Source organism: Chlorocebus sabaeus, chromosome 29 (genome assembly GCF_047675955.1).
Source record: "Chlorocebus sabaeus isolate Y175 chromosome 29, mChlSab1.0.hap1, whole genome shotgun sequence".
NCBI lineage: Eukaryota > Metazoa > Chordata > Mammalia > Primates > Cercopithecidae > Chlorocebus > Chlorocebus sabaeus.
In genome coordinates, this window is record NC_132932.1 from 124,696 (window position 1) to 152,315 (window position 27,620).

Here is a 27,620-nt window from a genome sequence, read left to right on the forward strand (position 1 = left end):
CACTAATAGGAAGAAGAATGTCGTGCTCCAAGTGTACCTGCAAACACGGTTTTCTTCTGAAAACCCAAGTGCATGCAAAGCAAACACGGCATATCACTAAAGCGCACAGGAGAGCAGAGCACCTCTGAGTAGAAAGCATGTAAAGGATAGCTAGTTGGGAACATTATTTTAAAACGTTTCTATGGATATGAGTTATCCCAGGGAGCCCGTTTGGTACCTGCATTCAAAGGCAATTCATTATTCGACATCCAACCTTTAACAGAAGGTTCACAGTAAGATCCCCGGAAACGGCATTCCCCTGGTGACTTTTCAATGCTCAGATTTCAGTATCGATACAGCTTGGTAAGCAGTCAGGAGAGGGGCGGCTCAGAGGCTGAAAGCACACAGGTCAGGGCCCTCCTGTGTCCGACAGCCTCACCTGGGCCTCGCTTTCTGCACTGCCCAGGGCTGCTCATGAGATTGTGCCGAAACGGATCTGTGCACGCCAAACAGCTCTCAGCAGGGGCTCAACAGCCAGAAGCCGTTCCACCACACCGTCATCCCCCTTCTAACCAGAGAACACCCGATACAGAAACAGGAGAAACAGGTATTAAGTGAGTTGGCAAAGCCAAAATCCACCCGGATCTACCACTCCAAAACAAACATACACCACACTGCCCAATATTGATGGGAGCCAAAAACATGGAAGTCCTGAGAGCCCACACTGACCACAGCCAGACACCACTTCTGCAAGAACCAAGCACGCGCCTAGAGATCGCCCGTGATGACCCAGGAGAGCAGCTTGGAGCAGAGACAAACGTGAAGGAGAGGCACAGGGGCCAGGGTGCTGGGTGTGCCCGTCTGTGTGACCTCACTGAGATTGCTGACCTCTGGCCCTTGGTGTCCGTCCTGTGGAGGAGGTAGCCCCCAAATCCCTGCCTCCCTTCAGCGCTGACGGAGGCTGCCCTGAAGCCTCCCCAGGGCTGAGACCGCTTCGAAATCCTGTCAACTGCACACCCACATAAGCACACAAATAAACAAAGTGTCAAGTACGCAGACAGGAAAAGAAAAGTATGCCAATCCTCCCCTATCCAACAGGCATTGAAAAAGGAACAGGAAAATTGTGGTAGTCTTGAAACCACCACCAGCTATCACGTCCTGTTGAGATGTTTTAGCCAATCAGGAACATCTCTTTACCAAGCACCTGTGTGTTTAGGAAGTCCGTTGACAGATTCCAAACAACCTCGGAGCCTGCGACCTGACCCCCATTCTACGCGCATCACCTCTCCGGCGGAACAAGCCCTGGACACCATTCAGATGGCGAGGAACAGGAACAAGGGTAGCTTGCCCTGACCACCACCAAACAAGCTCGACCCCGAGGAGCCCGGAGAACAGCGACGTTTGCTTAGACGCTTTCCCACTGACCTTGTCAGAGCGAACGTTCCCATCCCACGCCACCCAGTGTTTGACTCTCCCTGGGATGCCAGCAGCCGCCAACCCTCACAACTCACAAGCTGGAAACAGAGGCCAAGCTGACAGGAGGGAGGCCTCTCTCCATCCCCTACTGAATTCGCTCAGGACACGGAGGTTCCCAAACACACACGGCCCCGGGTATTCCACACCTGGAGAACATTCTAACAACAGACGCTGCAAAGACGTTCCCCCTAAAGAGAAACTCAGTTTCTAACTTCCCTTAGGGAAAAATAGGAGGCCCAGAACTTTCCAGAAAATCAAGCCTGGGAGGAAGCCCCTCACCTCTGGCACTTCCTAAACCTGCCTTCCCGCAGGTGCTCAGGGATGTCCCCGCGCCAGCCCCGTCCACCCAGGACGGCAGCAGGGCTCAGGCAGCCAGCACCTGGGCAGCAGGCGAAGCAACCCCAGGGTGAAAACGTCATCCCAGGCACCACTTCCCGGAGCCCCTCAGCAAGAAAAACAGAGGCGGGACCAGAACCGAGGGCTGACTCGAGGCTGGGGAGCCACAGACCCGCACAGCTCAATCATCGGACACGCTCTGCTGTGGACAGAGGAGCCCAGCCCAGGGAGAGGCCAGCACAGAGATCCTCGTGCCGGCTCCACGGGCCAGCGTCCCCCAGGGCTGCAAGTTTGCGATCACAGCTTCAGAATCGGGTTCCAGAATCTTCCGGAATCAAAGACACACCCAACTGTAAAGCTGCCAGGACAGCAGGGCCCAGGAGCAGGCTCAGGGGAGGAGCAGGTAGAAACCCCACACACAGCACACACGTGTGCATGCTTACTCCACACATGCCACCCCTTCACCCGATACTATACACGCAAACGCCTCTATGCACTCCATACACACCCTCAAATACACTCACCAAATGTGATGCGTGTACACACTCCACACACCCTCCAACATACACGACACACGCATGAACACGCTCACTCCACACACACCTGCTAAATACACTCACCACACACGCACAAACGTGACACACGTGCACACTCATTCCAGACCTCACGCCCCTCACCAAGTACACAGGGGCACACATCCCCAAGTCCAGCACCTGCAGACTCCACAAGCTTTGGTTTCCCCCACTGTTTCTCTCATCACATGAGATCCACACACACACGTGTCATTTACTGACATCTAACACCCGGGGAGGCCCTTAGACAGAACTGCAGTCACAAGTCGGCTTCATTCAGGCATTCATCACCAGCCCCCGGAAGCCACCTCTCCTGTCCCCACGGGGAGGGGGGGCCGAGACCGCAGGCGTCGCTGGGCTTACAGATCCCCAGGCTGGCAACCCAGCGAAATCAGGAGGGCTCGGCCACGGCCCTGGAGGGAGACGGGTACTGGCTCAGGTATGCGGCACACGGGTCCTCATTTCCATGCGGCGTCACCTACGACAGCGTCGGGTGAAAGCCAGTGGGGCTTGGCATTCCTGGGATAGACGGTCCTGGAATTACAAGGGAAGCTTTTTCACTTCTCCCCTCTGAACACATGAGGTCCATGGTCCCCGCTCACATCCAACCCTGGGAATCGGAATCGGTGACTCCTTGTCCACCTGAGGACCACCCAAGAGGATCCACACACCTGCTGCAACAGCAGCACTGCACCTGGTCCGCAGGGTAGCAAAGCAAATCCCACCTTTTGACGAAAACTGGATTACCCCGACACTGGCAGCCTGCAGTGTGTATATATCGTCAGGCCCCCACATCTGCAGCGCCACCTGCAAGAGGAACACAAACCCTTAGTCCCGGGTTCTCACGATGGCCTGTGAGGTGGATGCTGGCACCTTCTCTCCTCCCAGTGGAGAGGAGAGAAGGCCAGGGCCAGAGCTGGCGTGTCAGGAGGGTCAGGGTTCAAAAACCCCATCATCCACCTCACACAGCAGCCCTGACCGTTCAAGTGACTTCTATCATCAGCCTGAAAATGGACCACAGTTACCAGTAATTCTGAGTGCTGTTCCTTCTGACGTCAGACATTTCGCTAGAAAGATTTTGCCAAATCTGCTTTCAAAATCCTATGCTATGAAATGTCTAACGAAAATCTGAGCTGTGAAATAAAGCACACATTTCAATGAATCCCAAAATGACTATCCCGAAGGAAGTTGTAACTTGAAGTGAAAAATACCCTCTAAAAGACATCAGCCAGAATTACCTGCCATCATTACTGATCCCATATGATTAATGAATTCTACAGCATCCTCTCAGATATAAACTTAAAACCATGAGCTGAATGCACATGTTAGCACAACCAAAGTTCTGCTTTCATAAGCAGCACAGGCGTCTCTGGAGAGGATTTTAATTGGGACTACAATGCGCACGGTGGTGGTAAGAGGTTTCATGCCGGCTGTTCTCCAAGGTGCAACACAGAAACACCACTAACCTCGAAGACACCTTTGTAACGAGATGATGAGAGACGATGTGGACAGAATACTGGAAATATTTGAAAAGGAGAAACAATGCAAGGAAAGAATCTTATCAGTTACCCTTTAACACCCTTAGAAAAACCCGATTTCTCTTTTGGGGTGATTAAAGAAGAAAACGACATTTCTGGATTTTTCTTTTTCTTGTCTTTTTTTTTACATTTTCCTTTCTGAGACAGGGTCTTGGCTCTGTCACCAAGACTGGAGTACAGTGGAGCAATCACAGCTCACCGTAGCCTTAAGTGTTCTTCCCACCTCGGACTCCAGAGTAGCAGGGACCACAGGCACGCACCACCATACTCAGCTAATTTTTCTGTTGTGAGAGAGATGGGGTGTCTTGCTCTGTTGTCCAGGCTGCTCTTGAACTCCTTGGCCTCACAAAGTGCTGCGATTACATTACAGGCATAAGCCAGCGTGCCCAACCAACCTTTTTCTTAATTCTATAACAATTACGCCGCATTCAGAGGAAGGATAACTATTAGTGAGAAGAGACTTGGCGAAGCAATATGTTGATACGAAAACAAAATGGTAACAATTCCTCCTTGTGACATTTGAGTTTGAAACTGTTAACATACCAAGCAAAAATGATAGCTCAAATCAGGTTTTACAAAGAAGTCCAATAGATGATGATTCCAATTGTATGTTTGTTTCTAGATCTGAGAAAGTCAGTCATAGCCAACTTCTACAGTTTTGTTGCCATAGACCCAAGATTAAATCACAATGTGCGTGCGAACGTGCCCCAGGGTGCGGCAGGGAACCCCACGCCCACCAAGCACGCATATGCAGAAATATTTTGCCCAAATCTATTTTCCAACATAGAATTAAAGAGGTCCCAGATATACTTCTCTCTCTCCCCACCAAGTATGTGAGGTCAAGTTTATCCTAGTATTCGATAAAAAGGCTCATGTGAAAAAGGGAACAGCAACGCTCAGGCGACCCACGCAGGCCCCGGCAGACGCTCTATAGCAGAAGGGACGCGGCACCGGCAGGGCTGTGGGTGCACCTGCACCCTCGCTAACCTCATGGTGCAAGCACCCGAGGCTCTACAGATTCCACTCCCAGAGTTAGTGGGAAACTCCATCCTAGCACCGGGATGCTCTGCGTTGCTAGATGTACCTGCTTTAAGATATGCATGAACTGTCCTTACTCTACACACGAGACTCACTAGGAGATACTTTCAGATTTATCGGAAAAGAGACATTCCAGCAAATGCATTTCTGTAAGATTCTCTACCTCTTTTCACTGGGGGGGGGTGGGGGAGGGGGAAAAGGTAACTTGCCTCCAAGGGTTGGAGACAAAGCCGTTACTGCAAGACAAGAGTGCTGCGCACCCCGGGAACCGCTGCGCCACGAGGCACGAGGCACGAGGCACGGCCGTGCACCCCGGACGCAGGAGTAGCACACGAGGCTAGCACAGGTTGACGCCAGCCCTCTCCAGAAGCAGGCCTGTCCCTTCCTCCTCCCCCTCAGCCCCCAGCTCCCTCCAGGCCTCAGTGGCTGCTGACAGGGCAGAGGCCACAACTAGAGGAGGCTCTCAACTCCACCAGGGACAGGAGCCCCGGACGCTGGGGACTCCGCTGCTGCCCTCCGCGCCCACCTCCCTCTGCTCCGCCCTATCTCAGGAGCCAGGCGTGGCCACTTTGACCCTCTCCTTCCCTTCTGTGACTCCTACAAAAACCAGTCCAGCGAGTCCAGGCTGCCTCGCACGCCACGGATGCCCGGCACAGGCCACATGTCCTCATCCAAGCTCCTGGGGCAAGAAGGCTCTTGCAGTATTTCGCTTTCTGGTTGAGCATCCCCAGCCTGAAATCCAAAGTGCTCCGAAGAGCATTTCCTGCGAGTGTCATATGAGGGAGAGCTCGGAATGTTTCAGGTTTCAGAGCATTTTGGAGTAGGGACGCTCAGCCTGAATTTGAACGTCTTTTCAAGGAGGCCACACACTGAAGCCCCCGATGTCCGCCCCACACAATCCCAGCACACCCTCTGAAGTCCCCAGCAACAAGATTTTCTTTCTTCAAAAAAAATAAAAAATAAATAAATAAATAAAAAACCCCAAGTCACATAAACTCACACGCAACCACTGAAGGGGGTTGTGGACACCTGCACAGACTGGATGAAATGGAACTGTCACATCTTTACCAGGGTAATTTCAAGTCATTCCTCAAAACACACACCTGTTTTACTGAGCTGCATTTTAAGGTGAACACACACAAATCATTTCGGGGAAACAAATGTCACTTTGGGCCGTGTGTGGTTTCTTGACTCCTGGGAATAACTCAGCGTTCACACCCTCACTTCTGGATAAGGGAGAAGATGCAAAGAAATCTGTTAAAACAAAGACATGGAAACAAGTTTAAGAAGGGTTTGAAAGGTTCCTCCTGTCCCCCTGGAGGGGAGAGGAGGACGCCTGGAAGGCTTACGGGGGACAGGAGCACAGCCTCCTCGGTGTGCCATGGACGTCGCCTCGCTGAGGGGAGAGGACGATGCCTGGAAGGCTCACGGGGGTGGGAGCACAGCCTCCTCAGTGCTTTCTACACTCAGCAGCTTCAGAGATTCCCGTAGAAGCAGAACGCGTGAGAACCGAGTCCGGAACACACCCCAAGGAAAGGGGATGAGGGGTCAACAAAAGCATTCGCTCATTACCAAGGAGCACGGGCATGACGCCGCTTCAAAGAACGTGTGAAAAAGTCTCTCACGGGTGTTTCAGAAAATAAGGGTAGCGTGAGATTGCTCGATCAGTTCAAACAGGCTGCCATCCCCCAGGCCATGAAGCCCCTGAGATGAGCCTCTCACAGTGAACAGAAGTCACTCGCACCTCTGCCAGAGAAAGTCCTACAAGCCGACACGTGACCTCACGAAACCTGGCCTACAGCCCGTCGACCACAGTGAGTCTGACACGGTACATCCCTCCAGATGGTTAAGGACCCCAGCCTTCTCGGCACCAGGGATGGGTATCGCGGAAGACAATTTTTCTGAGGGGTGGTTTTGAAATGCAACTGTTCCACCTCAGGTCAGGCATTGGATCCTCATAAGGAGCACCTCCGAGATCCCTTCACATGCCGTTTACAATAGGGTCCCAGCGCCTAGGAGAATCTAAATGCTGCCGCTGATCCAAGAGGAGGCAGAGCTCAGGCGGTCATGCTCACTTCGCCCGCCACTCACCTCCGGCTATGACCCCGGTCCCTAACAGACCATGGACCAGCACGTGCCAGTCTGCAGTCCAGGACTAAGCCCTACTGGCCAGCACACACACACCAGCCCAGGTGGAGACACTACTCGTGACCCTGGCTGGGCAGGAAGGAAGCCTGAGGGCCATTTCCTGACCAGGATGCCACACCCCCGACCCAAATACAGAGGTTCCCCATAAAAACCCACTGTACACTCACCAGAAAACAGAGCCACACCTGGGCAACACAACAAGACCCCCCCATCCCTGCAACAAAGAAAAGAAAAATTAGCCAGGCATGCTGGTGCGCGCCCCAGGTCCCAGCTGCTCGGGTGACTGAGGGGGGAGGATCGCCTGAGCCAGGGATCACGCCACCGCATGCCAGCCTGGGTGACAGAGCAAGACCCTGTCTCGGAAAATATAAATAAACTAAAAACCAACAGAAACTGGGTGCATGTAGGGTGGAAGAAACGCCGCAGGAGACTAGCGAACGGCACCACAGGGTTTCTATCAGGAAGAACAGCACGTCTCCCAACCAAGTGCTCCCGCCCTCATGAGACCCTGTGCTTGGGAAGCACCAGCGAGGCCACGTGGCTGGCCTCTTCCTGCTTTAAATCAAGTGGAACCAGACGCTGTGATGACACACAGGGACTATGACAAACCCTGGAGGTTCTAACTGAGAAAACAATGACATGTGTGAGTTCCTATGACAACGTCTCAAAACAATGGAAGGAGGGTACCGTTTGCAGATAAGACAACTTCTGAAGTCTATTCAAGTGTTACCTCTTGGGAAAATAGGGAAGACTCATTTTCTCCATAGACAGCGCACACACAGCACTTTGCCACACATAATACAAGGCGGTTTATGGCAGTGGCCGCATATTTTCACGTGTATCACCTTTTGGGCATCTTCTAGGTTTGCTAGAGCCGGCGGCTACTTTCATTCCCCACAAAACACACAGAAATGCATGAGCATTATCTCCTCTCATGGAGCATCTACACTAATAGGAAGAAGAATGTCGTGCTCCAAGTGTACCTGCAAACACGGTTTTCTTCTGAAAACCCAAGTGCATGCAAAGCAAACACGGCATATCACTAAAGCGCACAGGAGAGCAGAGCACCTCTGAGTAGAAAGCATGTAAAGGATAGCTAGTTGGGAACATTATTTTAAAACGTTTCTATGGATATGAGTTATCCCAGGGAGCCCGTTTGGTACCTGCATTCAAAGGCAATTCATTATTCGACATCCAACCTTTAACAGAAGGTTCACAGTAAGATCCCCGGAAACGGCATTCCCCTGGTGACTTTTCAATGCTCAGATTTCAGTATCGATACAGCTTGGTAAGCAGTCAGGAGAGGGGCGGCTCAGAGGCTGAAAGCACACAGGTCAGGGCCCTCCTGTGTCCGACAGCCTCACCTGGGCCTCGCTTTCTGCACTGCCCAGGGCTGCTCATGAGATTGTGCCGAAACGGATCTGTGCACGCCAAACAGCTCTCAGCAGGGGCTCAACAGCCAGAAGCCGTTCCACCACACCGTCATCCCCCTTCTAACCAGAGAACACCCGATACAGAAACAGGAGAAACAGGTATTAAGTGAGTTGGCAAAGCCAAAATCCACCCGGATCTACCACTCCAAAACAAACATACACCACACTGCCCAATATTGATGGGAGCCAAAAACATGGAAGTCCTGAGAGCCCACACTGACCACAGCCAGACACCACTTCTGCAAGAACCAAGCACGCGCCTAGAGATCGCCCGTGATGACCCAGGAGAGCAGCTTGGAGCAGAGACAAACGTGAAGGAGAGGCACAGGGGCCAGGGTGCTGGGTGTGCCCGTCTGTGTGACCTCACTGAGATTGCTGACCTCTGGCCCTTGGTGTCCGTCCTGTGGAGGAGGTAGCCCCCAAATCCCTGCCTCCCTTCAGCGCTGACGGAGGCTGCCCTGAAGCCTCCCCAGGGCTGAGACCGCTTCGAAATCCTGTCAACTGCACACCCACATAAGCACACAAATAAACAAAGTGTCAAGTACGCAGACAGGAAAAGAAAAGTATGCCAATCCTCCCCTATCCAACAGGCATTGAAAAAGGAACAGGAAAATTGTGGTAGTCTTGAAACCACCACCAGCTATCACGTCCTGTTGAGATGTTTTAGCCAATCAGGAACATCTCTTTACCAAGCACCTGTGTGTTTAGGAAGTCCGTTGACAGATTCCAAACAACCTCGGAGCCTGCGACCTGACCCCCATTCTACGCGCATCACCTCTCCGGCGGAACAAGCCCTGGACACCATTCAGATGGCGAGGAACAGGAACAAGGGTAGCTTGCCCTGACCACCACCAAACAAGCTCGACCCCGAGGAGCCCGGAGAACAGCGACGTTTGCTTAGACGCTTTCCCACTGACCTTGTCAGAGCGAACGTTCCCATCCCACGCCACCCAGTGTTTGACTCTCCCTGGGATGCCAGCAGCCGCCAACCCTCACAACTCACAAGCTGGAAACAGAGGCCAAGCTGACAGGAGGGAGGCCTCTCTCCATCCCCTACTGAATTCGCTCAGGACACGGAGGTTCCCAAACACACACGGCCCCGGGTATTCCACACCTGGAGAACATTCTAACAACAGACGCTGCAAAGACGTTCCCCCTAAAGAGAAACTCAGTTTCTAACTTCCCTTAGGGAAAAATAGGAGGCCCAGAACTTTCCAGAAAATCAAGCCTGGGAGGAAGCCCCTCACCTCTGGCACTTCCTAAACCTGCCTTCCCGCAGGTGCTCAGGGATGTCCCCGCGCCAGCCCCGTCCACCCAGGACGGCAGCAGGGCTCAGGCAGCCAGCACCTGGGCAGCAGGCGAAGCAACCCCAGGGTGAAAACGTCATCCCAGGCACCACTTCCCGGAGCCCCTCAGCAAGAAAAACAGAGGCGGGACCAGAACCGAGGGCTGACTCGAGGCTGGGGAGCCACAGACCCGCACAGCTCAATCATCGGACACGCTCTGCTGTGGACAGAGGAGCCCAGCCCAGGGAGAGGCCAGCACAGAGATCCTCGTGCCGGCTCCACGGGCCAGCGTCCCCCAGGGCTGCAAGTTTGCGATCACAGCTTCAGAATCGGGTTCCAGAATCTTCCGGAATCAAAGACACACCCAACTGTAAAGCTGCCAGGACAGCAGGGCCCAGGAGCAGGCTCAGGGGAGGAGCAGGTAGAAACCCCACACACAGCACACACGTGTGCATGCTTACTCCACACATGCCACCCCTTCACCCGATACTATACACGCAAACGCCTCTATGCACTCCATACACACCCTCAAATACACTCACCAAATGTGATGCGTGTACACACTCCACACACCCTCCAACATACACGACACACGCATGAACACGCTCACTCCACACACACCTGCTAAATACACTCACCACACACGCACAAACGTGACACACGTGCACACTCATTCCAGACCTCACGCCCCTCACCAAGTACACAGGGGCACACATCCCCAAGTCCAGCACCTGCAGACTCCACAAGCTTTGGTTTCCCCCACTGTTTCTCTCATCACATGAGATCCACACACACACGTGTCATTTACTGACATCTAACACCCGGGGAGGCCCTTAGACAGAACTGCAGTCACAAGTCGGCTTCATTCAGGCATTCATCACCAGCCCCCGGAAGCCACCTCTCCTGTCCCCACGGGGAGGGGGGGCCGAGACCGCAGGCGTCGCTGGGCTTACAGATCCCCAGGCTGGCAACCCAGCGAAATCAGGAGGGCTCGGCCACGGCCCTGGAGGGAGACGGGTACTGGCTCAGGTATGCGGCACACGGGTCCTCATTTCCATGCGGCGTCACCTACGACAGCGTCGGGTGAAAGCCAGTGGGGCTTGGCATTCCTGGGATAGACGGTCCTGGAATTACAAGGGAAGCTTTTTCACTTCTCCCCTCTGAACACATGAGGTCCATGGTCCCCACTCACATCTAACCCTGGGAATCGGAATCGGTGACTCCTTGTCCACCTGAGGACCACCCAAGAGGATCCACACACCTGCTGCAACAGCAGCACTGCACCTGGTCCGCAGGGTAGCAAAGCAAATCCCACCTTTTGACGAAAACTGGATTACCCCGACACTGGCAGCCTGCAGTGTGTATATATCGTCAGGCCCCCACATCTGCGGCGCCACCTGCAAGAGGAACACAAACCCTTAGTCCCGGGTTCTCACGATGGCCTGTGAGGTGGATCCCAGTGGAGAGGAGAGAAGGCCAGGGCCAGAGCTGGCGTGTCAGGAGGGTCAGGGTTCAAAAACCCCATCATCCACCTCACACAGCAGCCCTGACCGTTCAAGTGACTTCTATCATCAGCCTGAAAATGGACCACAGTTACCAGTAATTCTGAGTGCTGTTCCTTCTGACGTCAGACATTTCGCTAGAAAGATTTTGCCAAATCTGCTTTCAAAATCCTATGCTATGAAATGTCTAACGAAAATCTGAGCTGTGAAATAAAGCACACATTTCAATGAATCCCAAAATGACTATCCCGAAGGAAGTTGTAACTTGAAGTGAAAAATACCCTCTAAAAGACATCAGCCAGAATTACCTGCCATCATTACTGATCCCATATGATTAATGAATTCTACAGCATCCTCTCAGATATAAACTTAAAACCATGAGCTGAATGCACATGTTAGCACAACCAAAGTTCTGCTTTCATAAGCAGCACAGGCGTCTCTGGAGAGGATTTTAATTGGGACTACAATGCGCACGGTGGTGGTAAGAGGTTTCATGCCGGCTGTTCTCCAAGGTGCAACACAGAAACACCACTAACCTCGAAGACACCTTTGTAACGAGATGATGAGAGACGATGTGGACAGAATACTGGAAATATTTGAAAAGGAGAAACAATGCAAGGAAAGAATCTTATCAGTTACCCTTTAACACCCTTAGAAAAACCCGATTTCTCTTTTGGGGTGATTAAAGAAGAAAACGACATTTCTGGATTTTTCTTTTTCTTGTCTTTTTTTTTACATTTTCCTTTCTGAGACAGGGTCTTGGCTCTGTCACCAAGACTGGAGTACAGTGGAGCAATCACAGCTCACCGTAGCCTTAAGTGTTCTTCCCACCTCGGACTCCAGAGTAGCAGGGACCACAGGCACGCACCACCATACTCAGCTAATTTTTCTGTTGTGAGAGAGATGGGGTGTCTTGCTCTGTTGTCCAGGCTGCTCTTGAACTCCTTGGCCTCACAAAGTGCTGCGATTACATTACAGGCATAAGCCAGCGTGCCCAACCAACCTTTTTCTTAATTCTATAACAATTACGCCGCATTCAGAGGAAGGATAACTATTAGTGAGAAGAGACTTGGCGAAGCAATATGTTGATACGAAAACAAAATGGTAACAATTCCTCCTTGTGACATTTGAGTTTGAAACTGTTAACATACCAAGCAAAAATGATAGCTCAAATCAGGTTTTACAAAGAAGTCCAATAGATGATGATTCCAATTGTATGTTTGTTTCTAGATCTGAGAAAGTCAGTCATAGCCAACTTCTACAGTTTTGTTGCCATAGACCCAAGATTAAATCACAATGTGCGTGCGAACGTGCCCCAGGGTGCGGCAGGGAACCCCACGCCCACCAAGCACGCATATGCAGAAATATTTTGCCCAAATCTATTTTCCAACATAGAATTAAAGAGGTCCCAGATATACTTCTCTCTCTCCCCACCAAGTATGTGAGGTCAAGTTTATCCTAGTATTCGATAAAAAGGCTCATGTGAAAAAGGGAACAGCAACGCTCAGGCGACCCACGCAGGCCCCGGCAGACGCTCTATAGCAGAAGGGACGCGGCACCGGCAGGGCTGTGGGTGCACCTGCACCCTCGCTAACCTCATGGTGCAAGCACCCGAGGCTCTACAGATTCCACTCCCAGAGTTAGTGGGAAACTCCATCCTAGCACCGGGATGCTCTGCGTTGCTAGATGTACCTGCTTTAAGATATGCATGAACTGTCCTTACTCTACACACGAGACTCACTAGGAGATACTTTCAGATTTATCGGAAAAGAGACATTCCAGCAAATGCATTTCTGTAAGATTCTCTACCTCTTTTCACTGGGGGGGGGTGGGGGAGGGGGAAAAGGTAACTTGCCTCCAAGGGTTGGAGACAAAGCCGTTACTGCAAGACAAGAGTGCTGCGCACCCCGGGAACCGCTGCGCCACGAGGCACGAGGCACGAGGCACGGCCGTGCACCCCGGACGCAGGAGTAGCACACGAGGCTAGCACAGGTTGACGCCAGCCCTCTCCAGAAGCAGGCCTGTCCCTTCCTCCTCCCCCTCAGCCCCCAGCTCCCTCCAGGCCTCAGTGGCTGCTGACAGGGCAGAGGCCACAACTAGAGGAGGCTCTCAACTCCACCAGGGACAGGAGCCCCGGACGCTGGGGACTCCGCTGCTGCCCTCCGCGCCCACCTCCCTCTGCTCCGCCCTATCTCAGGAGCCAGGCGTGGCCACTTTGACCCTCTCCTTCCCTTCTGTGACTCCTACAAAAACCAGTCCAGCGAGTCCAGGCTGCCTCGCACGCCACGGATGCCCGGCACAGGCCACATGTCCTCATCCAAGCTCCTGGGGCAAGAAGGCTCTTGCAGTATTTCGCTTTCTGGTTGAGCATCCCCAGCCTGAAATCCAAAGTGCTCCGAAGAGCATTTCCTGCGAGTGTCATATGAGGGAGAGCTCGGAATGTTTCAGGTTTCAGAGCATTTTGGAGTAGGGACGCTCAGCCTGAATTTGAACGTCTTTTCAAGGAGGCCACACACTGAAGCCCCCGATGTCCGCCCCACACAATCCCAGCACACCCTCTGAAGTCCCCAGCAACAAGATTTTCTTTCTTCAAAAAAAATAAAAAATAAATAAATAAATAAAAAACCCCAAGTCACATAAACTCACACGCAACCACTGAAGGGGGTTGTGGACACCTGCACAGACTGGATGAAATGGAACTGTCACATCTTTACCAGGGTAATTTCAAGTCATTCCTCAAAACACACACCTGTTTTACTGAGCTGCATTTTAAGGTGAACACACACAAATCATTTCGGGGAAACAAATGTCACTTTGGGCCGTGTGTGGTTTCTTGACTCCTGGGAATAACTCAGCGTTCACACCCTCACTTCTGGATAAGGGAGAAGATGCAAAGAAATCTGTTAAAACAAAGACATGGAAACAAGTTTAAGAAGGGTTTGAAAGGTTCCTCCTGTCCCCCTGGAGGGGAGAGGAGGACGCCTGGAAGGCTTACGGGGGACAGGAGCACAGCCTCCTCGGTGTGCCATGGACGTCGCCTCGCTGAGGGGAGAGGACGATGCCTGGAAGGCTCACGGGGGTGGGAGCACAGCCTCCTCAGTGCTTTCTACACTCAGCAGCTTCAGAGATTCCCGTAGAAGCAGAACGCGTGAGAACCGAGTCCGGAACACACCCCAAGGAAAGGGGATGAGGGGTCAACAAAAGCATTCGCTCATTACCAAGGAGCACGGGCATGACGCCGCTTCAAAGAACGTGTGAAAAAGTCTCTCACGGGTGTTTCAGAAAATAAGGGTAGCGTGAGATTGCTCGATCAGTTCAAACAGGCTGCCATCCCCCAGGCCATGAAGCCCCTGAGATGAGCCTCTCACAGTGAACAGAAGTCACTCGCACCTCTGCCAGAGAAAGTCCTACAAGCCGACACGTGACCTCACGAAACCTGGCCTACAGCCCGTCGACCACAGTGAGTCTGACACGGTACATCCCTCCAGATGGTTAAGGACCCCAGCCTTCTCGGCACCAGGGATGGGTATCGCGGAAGACAATTTTTCTGAGGGGTGGTTTTGAAATGCAACTGTTCCACCTCAGGTCAGGCATTGGATCCTCATAAGGAGCACCTCCGAGATCCCTTCACATGCCGTTTACAATAGGGTCCCAGCGCCTAGGAGAATCTAAATGCTGCCGCTGATCCAAGAGGAGGCAGAGCTCAGGCGGTCATGCTCACTTCGCCCGCCACTCACCTCCGGCTATGACCCCGGTCCCTAACAGACCATGGACCAGCACGTGCCAGTCTGCAGTCCAGGACTAAGCCCTACTGGCCAGCACACACACACCAGCCCAGGTGGAGACACTACTCGTGACCCTGGCTGGGCAGGAAGGAAGCCTGAGGGCCATTTCCTGACCAGGATGCCACACCCCCGACCCAAATACAGAGGTTCCCCATAAAAACCCACTGTACACTCACCAGAAAACAGAGCCACACCTGGGCAACACAACAAGACCCCCCCATCCCTGCAACAAAGAAAAGAAAAATTAGCCAGGCATGCTGGTGCGCGCCCCAGGTCCCAGCTGCTCGGGTGACTGAGGGGGGAGGATCGCCTGAGCCAGGGATCACGCCACCGCATGCCAGCCTGGGTGACAGAGCAAGACCCTGTCTCGGAAAATATAAATAAACTAAAAACCAACAGAAACTGGGTGCATGTAGGGTGGAAGAAACGCCGCAGGAGACTAGCGAACGGCACCACAGGGTTTCTATCAGGAAGAACAGCACGTCTCCCAACCAAGTGCTCCCGCCCTCATGAGACCCTGTGCTTGGGAAGCACCAGCGAGGCCACGTGGCTGGCCTCTTCCTGCTTTAAATCAAGTGGAACCAGACGCTGTGATGACACACAGGGACTATGACAAACCCTGGAGGTTCTAACTGAGAAAACAATGACATGTGTGAGTTCCTATGACAACGTCTCAAAACAATGGAAGGAGGGTACCGTTTGCAGATAAGACAACTTCTGAAGTCTATTCAAGTGTTACCTCTTGGGAAAATAGGGAAGACTCATTTTCTCCATAGACAGCGCACACACAGCACTTTGCCACACATAATACAAGGCGGTTTATGGCAGTGGCCGCATATTTTCACGTGTATCACCTTTTGGGCATCTTCTAGGTTTGCTAGAGCCGGCGGCTACTTTCATTCCCCACAAAACACACAGAAATGCATGAGCATTATCTCCTCTCATGGAGCATCTACACTAATAGGAAGAAGAATGTCGTGCTCCAAGTGTACCTGCAAACACGGTTTTCTTCTGAAAACCCAAGTGCATGCAAAGCAAACACGGCATATCACTAAAGCGCACAGGAGAGCAGAGCACCTCTGAGTAGAAAGCATGTAAAGGATAGCTAGTTGGGAACATTATTTTAAAACGTTTCTATGGATATGAGTTATCCCAGGGAGCCCGTTTGGTACCTGCATTCAAAGGCAATTCATTATTCGACATCCAACCTTTAACAGAAGGTTCACAGTAAGATCCCCGGAAACGGCATTCCCCTGGTGACTTTTCAATGCTCAGATTTCAGTATCGATACAGCTTGGTAAGCAGTCAGGAGAGGGGCGGCTCAGAGGCTGAAAGCACACAGGTCAGGGCCCTCCTGTGTCCGACAGCCTCACCTGGGCCTCGCTTTCTGCACTGCCCAGGGCTGCTCATGAGATTGTGCCGAAACGGATCTGTGCACGCCAAACAGCTCTCAGCAGGGGCTCAACAGCCAGAAGCCGTTCCACCACACCGTCATCCCCCTTCTAACCAGAGAACACCCGATACAGAAACAGGAGAAACAGGTATTAAGTGAGTTGGCAAAGCCAAAATCCACCCGGATCTACCACTCCAAAACAAACATACACCACACTGCCCAATATTGATGGGAGCCAAAAACATGGAAGTCCTGAGAGCCCACACTGACCACAGCCAGACACCACTTCTGCAAGAACCAAGCACGCGCCTAGAGATCGCCCGTGATGACCCAGGAGAGCAGCTTGGAGCAGAGACAAACGTGAAGGAGAGGCACAGGGGCCAGGGTGCTGGGTGTGCCCGTCTGTGTGACCTCACTGAGATTGCTGACCTCTGGCCCTTGGTGTCCGTCCTGTGGAGGAGGTAGCCCCCAAATCCCTGCCTCCCTTCAGCGCTGACGGAGGCTGCCCTGAAGCCTCCCCAGGGCTGAGACCGCTTCGAAATCCTGTCAACTGCACACCCACATAAGCACACAAATAAACAAAGTGTCAAGTACGCAGACAGGAAAAGAAAAGTATGCCAATCCTCCCCTATCCAACAGGCATTGAAAAAGGAACAGGAAAATTGTGGTAGTCTTGAAACCACCACCAGCTATCACGTCCTGTTGAGATGTTTTAGCCAATCAGGAACATCTCTTTACCAAGCACCTGTGTGTTTAGGAAGTCCGTTGACAGATTCCAAACAACCTCGGAGCCTGCGACCTGACCCCCATTCTACGCGCATCACCTCTCCGGCGGAACAAGCCCTGGACACCATTCAGATGGCGAGGAACAGGAACAAGGGTAGCTTGCCCTCACCACCACCAAACAAGCTCGACCCCGAGGAGCCCGGAGAACAGCGACGTTTGCTTAGACGCTTTCCCACTGACCTTGTCAGAGCGAACGTTCCCATCCCACGCCACCCAGTGTTTGACTCTCCCTGGGATGCCAGCAGCCGCCAACCCTCACAACTCACAAGCTGGAAACAGAGGCCAAGCTGACAGGAGGGAGGCCTCTCTCCATCCCCTACTGAATTCGCTCAGGACACGGAGGTTCCCAAACACACACGGCCCCGGGTATTCCACACCTGGAGAACATTCTAACAACAGACGCTGCAAAGACGTTCCCCCTAAAGAGAAACTCAGTTTCTAACTTCCCTTAGGGAAAAATAGGAGGCCCAGAACTTTCCAGAAAATCAAGCCTGGGAGGAAGCCCCTCACCTCTGGCACTTCCTAAACCTGCCTTCCCGCAGGTGCTCAGGGATGTCCCCGCGCCAGCCCCGTCCACCCAGGACGGCAGCAGGGCTCAGGCAGCCAGCACCTGGGCAGCAGGCGAAGCAACCCCAGGGTGAAAACGTCATCCCAGGCACCACTTCCCGGAGCCCCTCAGCAAGAAAAACAGAGGCGGGACCAGAACCGAGGGCTGACTCGAGGCTGGGGAGCCACAGACCCGCACAGCTCAATCATCGGACACGCTCTGCTGTGGACAGAGGAGCCCAGCCCAGGGAGAGGCCAGCACAGAGATCCTCGTGCCGGCTCCACGGGCCAGCGTCCCCCAGGGCTGCAAGTTTGCGATCACAGCTTCAGAATCGGGTTCCAGAATCTTCCGGAATCAAAGACACACCCAACTGTAAAGCTGCCAGGACAGCAGGGCCCAGGAGCAGGCTCAGGGGAGGAGCAGGTAGAAACCCCACACACAGCACACACGTGTGCATGCTTACTCCACACATGCCACCCCTTCACCCGATACTATACACGCAAACGCCTCTATGCACTCCATACACACCCTCAAATACACTCACCAAATGTGATGCGTGTACACACTCCACACACCCTCCAACATACACGACACACGCATGAACACGCTCACTCCACACACACCTGCTAAATACACTCACCACACACGCACAAACGTGACACACGTGCACACTCATTCCAGACCTCACGCCCCTCACCAAGTACACAGGGGCACACATCCCCAAGTCCAGCACCTGCAGACTCCACAAGCTTTGGTTTCCCCCACTGTTTCTCTCATCACATGAGATCCACACACACACGTGTCATTTACTGACATCTAACACCCGGGGAGGCCCTTAGACAGAACTGCAGTCACAAGTCGGCTTCATTCAGGCATTCATCACCAGCCCCCGGAAGCCACCTCTCCTGTCCCCACGGGGAGGGGGGGCCGAGACCGCAGGCGTCGCTGGGCTTACAGATCCCCAGGCTGGCAACCCAGCGAAATCAGGAGGGCTCGGCCACGGCCCTGGAGGGAGACGGGTACTGGCTCAGGTATGCGGCACACGGGTCCTCATTTCCATGCGGCGTCACCTACGACAGCGTCGGGTGAAAGCCAGTGGGGCTTGGCATTCCTGGGATAGACGGTCCTGGAATTACAAGGGAAGCTTTTTCACTTCTCCCCTCTGAACACATGAGGTCCATGGTCCCCGCTCACATCTAACCCTGGGAATCGGAATCGGTGACTCCTTGTCCACCTGAGGACCACCCAAGAGGATCCACACACCTGCTGCAACAGCAGCACTGCACCTGGTCCGCAGGGTAGCAAAGCAAATCCCACCTTTTGACGAAAACTGGATTACCCCGACACTGGCAGCCTGCAGTGTGTATATATCGTCAGGCCCCCACATCTGCGGCGCCACCTGCAAGAGGAACACAAACCCTTAGTCCCGGGTTCTCACGATGGCCTGTGAGGTGGATCCCAGTGGAGAGGAGAGAAGGCCAGGGCCAGAGCTGGCGTGTCAGGAGGGTCAGGGTTCAAAAACCCCATCATCCACCTCACACAGCAGCCCTGACCGTTCAAGTGACTTCTATCATCAGCCTGAAAATGGACCACAGTTACCAGTAATTCTGAGTGCTGTTCCTTCTGACGTCAGACATTTCGCTAGAAAGATTTTGCCAAATCTGCTTTCAAAATCCTATGCTATGAAATGTCTAACGAAAATCTGAGCTGTGAAATAAAGCACACATTTCAATGAATCCCAAAATGACTATCCCGAAGGAAGTTGTAACTTGAAGTGAAAAATACCCTCTAAAAGACATCAGCCAGAATTACCTGCCATCATTACTGATCCCATATGATTAATGAATTCTACAGCATCCTCTCAGATATAAACTTAAAACCATGAGCTGAATGCACATGTTAGCACAACCAAAGTTCTGCTTTCATAAGCAGCACAGGCGTCTCTGGAGAGGATTTTAATTGGGACTACAATGCGCACGGTGGTGGTAAGAGGTTTCATGCCGGCTGTTCTCCAAGGTGCAACACAGAAACACCACTAACCTCGAAGACACCTTTGTAACGAGATGATGAGAGACGATGTGGACAGAATACTGGAAATATTTGAAAAGGAGAAACAATGCAAGGAAAGAATCTTATCAGTTACCCTTTAACACCCTTAGAAAAACCCGATTTCTCTTTTGGGGTGATTAAAGAAGAAAACGACATTTCTGGATTTTTCTTTTTCTTGTCTTTTTTTTTACATTTTCCTTTCTGAGACAGGGTCTTGGCTCTGTCACCAAGACTGGAGTACAGTGGAGCAATCACAGCTCACCGTAGCCTTAAGTGTTCTTCCCACCTCGGACTCCAGAGTAGCAGGGACCACAGGCACGCACCACCATACTCAGCTAATTTTTCTGTTGTGAGAGAGATGGGGTGTCTTGCTCTGTTGTCCAGGCTGCTCTTGAACTCCTTGGCCTCACAAAGTGCTGCGATTACATTACAGGCATAAGCCAGCGTGCCCAACCAACCTTTTTCTTAATTCTATAACAATTACGCCGCATTCAGAGGAAGGATAACTATTAGTGAGAAGAGACTTGGCGAAGCAATATGTTGATACGAAAACAAAATGGTAACAATTCCTCCTTGTGACATTTGAGTTTGAAACTGTTAACATACCAAGCAAAAATGATAGCTCAAATCAGGTTTTACAAAGAAGTCCAATAGATGATGATTCCAATTGTATGTTTGTTTCTAGATCTGAGAAAGTCAGTCATAGCCAACTTCTACAGTTTTGTTGCCATAGACCCAAGATTAAATCACAATGTGCGTGCGAACGTGCCCCAGGGTGCGGCAGGGAACCCCACGCCCACCAAGCACGCATATGCAGAAATATTTTGCCCAAATCTATTTTCCAACATAGAATTAAAGAGGTCCCAGATATACTTCTCTCTCTCCCCACCAAGTATGTGAGGTCAAGTTTATCCTAGTATTCGATAAAAAGGCTCATGTGAAAAAGGGAACAGCAACGCTCAGGCGACCCACGCAGGCCCCGGCAGACGCTCTATAGCAGAAGGGACGCGGCACCGGCAGGGCTGTGGGTGCACCTGCACCCTCGCTAACCTCATGGTGCAAGCACCCGAGGCTCTACAGATTCCACTCCCAGAGTTAGTGGGAAACTCCATCCTAGCACCGGGATGCTCTGCGTTGCTAGATGTACCTGCTTTAAGATATGCATGAACTGTCCTTACTCTACACACGAGACTCACTAGGAGATACTTTCAGATTTATCGGAAAAGAGACATTCCAGCAAATGCATTTCTGTAAGATTCTCTACCTCTTTTCACTGGGGGGGGGTGGGGGAGGGGGAAAAGGTAACTTGCCTCCAAGGGTTGGAGACAAAGCCGTTACTGCAAGACAAGAGTGCTGCGCACCCCGGGAACCGCTGCGCCACGAGGCACGAGGCACGAGGCACGGCCGTGCACCCCGGACGCAGGAGTAGCACACGAGGCTAGCACAGGTTGACGCCAGCCCTCTCCAGAAGCAGGCCTGTCCCTTCCTCCTCCCCCTCAGCCCCCAGCTCCCTCCAGGCCTCAGTGGCTGCTGACAGGGCAGAGGCCACAACTAGAGGAGGCTCTCAACTCCACCAGGGACAGGAGCCCCGGACGCTGGGGACTCCGCTGCTGCCCTCCGCGCCCACCTCCCTCTGCTCCGCCCTATCTCAGGAGCCAGGCGTGGCCACTTTGACCCTCTCCTTCCCTTCTGTGACTCCTACAAAAACCAGTCCAGCGAGTCCAGGCTGCCTCGCACGCCACGGATGCCCGGCACAGGCCACATGTCCTCATCCAAGCTCCTGGGGCAAGAAGGCTCTTGCAGTATTTCGCTTTCTGGTTGAGCATCCCCAGCCTGAAATCCAAAGTGCTCCGAAGAGCATTTCCTGCGAGTGTCATATGAGGGAGAGCTCGGAATGTTTCAGGTTTCAGAGCATTTTGGAGTAGGGACGCTCAGCCTGAATTTGAACGTCTTTTCAAGGAGGCCACACACTGAAGCCCCCGATGTCCGCCCCACACAATCCCAGCACACCCTCTGAAGTCCCCAGCAACAAGATTTTCTTTCTTCAAAAAAAATAATAAATAAATAAATAAATAAAAAACCCCAAGTCACATAAACTCACACGCAACCACTGAAGGGGGTTGTGGACACCTGCACAGACTGGATGAAATGGAACTGTCACATCTTTACCAGGGTAATTTCAAGTCATTCCTCAAAACACACACCTGTTTTACTGAGCTGCATTTTAAGGTGAACACACACAAATCATTTCGGGGAAACAAATGTCACTTTGGGCCGTGTGTGGTTTCTTGACTCCTGGGAATAACTCAGCGTTCACACCCTCACTTCTGGATAAGGGAGAAGATGCAAAGAAATCTGTTAAAACAAAGACATGGAAACAAGTTTAAGAAGGGTTTGAAAGGTTCCTCCTGTCCCCCTGGAGGGGAGAGGAGGATGCCTGGAAGGCTTACGGGGGACAGGAGCACAGCCTCCTCGGTGTGCCATGGACGTCGCCTCGCTGAGGGGAGAGGACGATGCCTGGAAGGCTCACGGGGGTGGGAGCACAGCCTCCTCAGTGCTTTCTACACTCAGCAGCTTCAGAGATTCCCGTAGAAGCAGAACGCGTGAGAACCGAGTCCGGAACACACCCCAAGGAAAGGGGATGAGGGGTCAACAAAAGCATTCGCTCATTACCAAGGAGCACGGGCATGACGCCGCTTCAAAGAACGTGTGAAAAAGTCTCTCACGGGTGTTTCAGAAAATAAGGGTAGCGTGAGATTGCTCGATCAGTTCAAACAGGCTGCCATCCCCCAGGCCATGAAGCCCCTGAGATGAGCCTCTCACAGTGAACAGAAGTCACTCGCACCTCTGCCAGAGAAAGTCCTACAAGCCGACACGTGACCTCACGAAACCTGGCCTACAGCCCGTCGACCACAGTGAGTCTGACACGGTACATCCCTCCAGATGGTTAAGGACCCCAGCCTTCTCGGCACCAGGGATGGGTATCGCGGAAGACAATTTTTCTGAGGGGTGGTTTTGAAATGCAACTGTTCCACCTCAGGTCAGGCATTGGATCCTCATAAGGAGCACCTCCGAGATCCCTTCACATGCCGTTTACAATAGGGTCCCAGCGCCTAGGAGAATCTAAATGCTGCCGCTGATCCAAGAGGAGGCAGAGCTCAGGCGGTCATGCTCACTTCGCCCGCCACTCACCTCCGGCTATGACCCCGGTCCCTAACAGACCATGGACCAGCACGTGCCAGTCTGCAGTCCAGGACTAAGCCCTACTGGCCAGCACACACACACCAGCCCAGGTGGAGACACTACTCGTGACCCTGGCTGGGCAGGAAGGAAGCCTGAGGGCCATTTCCTGACCAGGATGCCACACCCCCGACCCAAATACAGAGGTTCCCCATAAAAACCCACTGTACACTCACCAGAAAACAGAGCCACACCTGGGCAACACAACAAGACCCCCCCATCCCTGCAACAAAGAAAAGAAAAATTAGCCAGGCATGCTGGTGCGCGCCCCAGGTCCCAGCTGCTCGGGTGACTGAGGGGGGAGGATCGCCTGAGCCAGGGATCACGCCACCGCATGCCAGCCTGGGTGACAGAGCAAGACCCTGTCTCGGAAAATATAAATAAACTAAAAACCAACAGAAACTGGGTGCATGTAGGGTGGAAGAAACGCCGCAGGAGACTAGCGAACGGCACCACAGGGTTTCTATCAGGAAGAACAGCACGTCTCCCAACCAAGTGCTCCCGCCCTCATGAGACCCTGTGCTTGGGAAGCACCAGCGAGGCCACGTGGCTGGCCTCTTCCTGCTTTAAATCAAGTGGAACCAGACGCTGTGATGACACACAGGGACTATGACAAACCCTGGAGGTTCTAACTGAGAAAACAATGACATGTGTGAGTTCCTATGACAACGTCTCAAAACAATGGAAGGAGGGTACCGTTTGCAGATAAGACAACTTCTGAAGTCTATTCAAGTGTTACCTCTTGGGAAAATAGGGAAGACTCATTTTCTCCATAGACAGCGCACACACAGCACTTTGCCACACATAATACAAGGCGGTTTATGGCAGTGGCCGCATATTTTCACGTGTATCACCTTTTGGGCATCTTCTAGGTTTGCTAGAGCCGGCGGCTACTTTCATTCCCCACAAAACACACAGAAATGCATGAGCATTATCTCCTCTCATGGAGCATCTACACTAATAGGAAGAAGAATGTCGTGCTCCAAGTGTACCTGCAAACACGGTTTTCTTCTGAAAACCCAAGTGCATGCAAAGCAAACACGGCATATCACTAAAGCGCACAGGAGAGCAGAGCACCTCTGAGTAGAAAGCATGTAAAGGATAGCTAGTTGGGAACATTATTTTAAAACGTTTCTATGGATATGAGTTATCCCAGGGAGCCCGTTTGGTACCTGCATTCAAAGGCAATTCATTATTCGACATCCAACCTTTAACAGAAGGTTCACAGTAAGATCCCCGGAAACGGCATTCCCCTGGTGACTTTTCAATGCTCAGATTTCAGTATCGATACAGCTTGGTAAGCAGTCAGGAGAGGGGCGGCTCAGAGGCTGAAAGCACACAGGTCAGGGCCCTCCTGTGTCCGACAGCCTCACCTGGGCCTCGCTTTCTGCACTGCCCAGGGCTGCTCATGAGATTGTGCCGAAACGGATCTGTGCACGCCAAACAGCTCTCAGCAGGGGCTCAACAGCCAGAAGCCGTTCCACCACACCGTCATCCCCCTTCTAACCAGAGAACACCCGATACAGAAACAGGAGAAACAGGTATTAAGTGAGTTGGCAAAGCCAAAATCCACCCGGATCTACCACTCCAAAACAAACATACACCACACTGCCCAATATTGATGGGAGCCAAAAACATGGAAGTCCTGAGAGCCCACACTGACCACAGCCAGACACCACTTCTGCAAGAACCAAGCACGCGCCTAGAGATCGCCCGTGATGACCCAGGAGAGCAGCTTGGAGCAGAGACAAACGTGAAGGAGAGGCACAGGGGCCAGGGTGCTGGGTGTGCCCGTCTGTGTGACCTCACTGAGATTGCTGACCTCTGGCCCTTGGTGTCCGTCCTGTGGAGGAGGTAGCCCCCAAATCCCTGCCTCCCTTCAGCGCTGACGGAGGCTGCCCTGAAGCCTCCCCAGGGCTGAGACCGCTTCGAAATCCTGTCAACTGCACACCCACATAAGCACACAAATAAACAAAGTGTCAAGTACGCAGACAGGAAAAGAAAAGTATGCCAATCCTCCCCTATCCAACAGGCATTGAAAAAGGAACAGGAAAATTGTGGTAGTCTTGAAACCACCACCAGCTATCACGTCCTGTTGAGATGTTTTAGCCAATCAGGAACATCTCTTTACCAAGCACCTGTGTGTTTAGGAAGTCCGTTGACAGATTCCAAACAACCTCGGAGCCTGCGACCTGACCCCCATTCTACGCGCATCACCTCTCCGGCGGAACAAGCCCTGGACACCATTCAGATGGCGAGGAACAGGAACAAGGGTAGCTTGCCCTGACCACCACCAAACAAGCTCGACCCCGAGGAGCCCGGAGAACAGCGACGTTTGCTTAGACGCTTTCCCACTGACCTTGTCAGAGCGAACGTTCCCATCCCACGCCACCCAGTGTTTGACTCTCCCTGGGATGCCAGCAGCCGCCAACCCTCACAACTCACAAGCTGGAAACAGAGGCCAAGCTGACAGGAGGGAGGCCTCTCTCCATCCCCTACTGAATTCGCTCAGGACACGGAGGTTCCCAAACACACACGGCCCCGGGTATTCCACACCTGGAGAACATTCTAACAACAGACGCTGCAAAGACGTTCCCCCTAAAGAGAAACTCAGTTTCTAACTTCCCTTAGGGAAAAATAGGAGGCCCAGAACTTTCCAGAAAATCAAGCCTGGGAGGAAGCCCCTCACCTCTGGCACTTCCTAAACCTGCCTTCCCGCAGGTGCTCAGGGATGTCCCCGCGCCAGCCCCGTCCACCCAGGACGGCAGCAGGGCTCAGGCAGCCAGCACCTGGGCAGCAGGCGAAGCAACCCCAGGGTGAAAACGTCATCCCAGGCACCACTTCCCGGAGCCCCTCAGCAAGAAAAACAGAGGCGGGACCAGAACCGAGGGCTGACTCGAGGCTGGGGAGCCACAGACCCGCACAGCTCAATCATCGGACACGCTCTGCTGTGGACAGAGGAGCCCAGCCCAGGGAGAGGCCAGCACAGAGATCCTCGTGCCGGCTCCACGGGCCAGCGTCCCCCAGGGCTGCAAGTTTGCGATCACAGCTTCAGAATCGGGTTCCAGAATCTTCCGGAATCAAAGACACACCCAACTGTAAAGCTGCCAGGACAGCAGGGCCCAGGAGCAGGCTCAGGGGAGGAGCAGGTAGAAACCCCACACACAGCACACACGTGTGCATGCTTACTCCACACATGCCACCCCTTCACCCGATACTATACACGCAAACGCCTCTATGCACTCCATACACACCCTCAAATACACTCACCAAATGTGATGCGTGTACACACTCCACACACCCTCCAACATACACGACACACGCATGAACACGCTCACTCCACACACACCTGCTAAATACACTCACCACACACGCACAAACGTGACACACGTGCACACTCATTCCAGACCTCACGCCCCTCACCAAGTACACAGGGGCACACATCCCCAAGTCCAGCACCTGCAGACTCCACAAGCTTTGGTTTCCCCCACTGTTTCTCTCATCACATGAGATCCACACACACACGTGTCATTTACTGACATCTAACACCCGGGGAGGCCCTTAGACAGAACTGCAGTCACAAGTCGGCTTCATTCAGGCATTCATCACCAGCCCCCGGAAGCCACCTCTCCTGTCCCCACGGGGAGGGGGGGCCGAGACCGCAGGCGTCGCTGGGCTTACAGATCCCCAGGCTGGCAACCCAGCGAAATCAGGAGGGCTCGGCCACGGCCCTGGAGGGAGACGGGTACTGGCTCAGGTATGCGGCACACGGGTCCTCATTTCCATGCGGCGTCACCTACGACAGCGTCGGGTGAAAGCCAGTGGGGCTTGGCATTCCTGGGATAGACGGTCCTGGAATTACAAGGGAAGCTTTTTCACTTCTCCCCTCTGAACACATGAGGTCCATGGTCCCCGCTCACATCCAACCCTGGGAATCGGAATCGGTGACTCCTTGTCCACCTGAGGACCACCCAAGAGGATCCACACACCTGCTGCAACAGCAGCACTGCACCTGGTCCGCAGGGTAGCAAAGCAAATCCCACCTTTTGACGAAAACTGGATTACCCCGACACTGGCAGCCTGCAGTGTGTATATATCGTCAGGCCCCCACATCTGCGGCGCCACCTGCAAGAGGAACACAAACCCTTAGTCCCGGGTTCTCACGATGGCCTGTGAGGTGGATGCTGGCACCTTCTCTCCTCCCAGTGGAGAGGAGAGAAGGCCAGGGCCAGAGCTGGCGTGTCAGGAGGGTCAGGGTTCAAAAACCCCATCATCCACCTCACACAGCAGCCCTGACCGTTCAAGTGACTTCTATCATCAGCCTGAAAATGGACCACAGTTACCAGTAATTCTGAGTGCTGTTCCTTCTGACGTCAGACATTTCGCTAGAAAGATTTTGCCAAATCTGCTTTCAAAATCCTATGCTATGAAATGTCTAACGAAAATCTGAGCTGTGAAATAAAGCACACATTTCAATGAATCCCAAAATGACTATCCCGAAGGAAGTTGTAA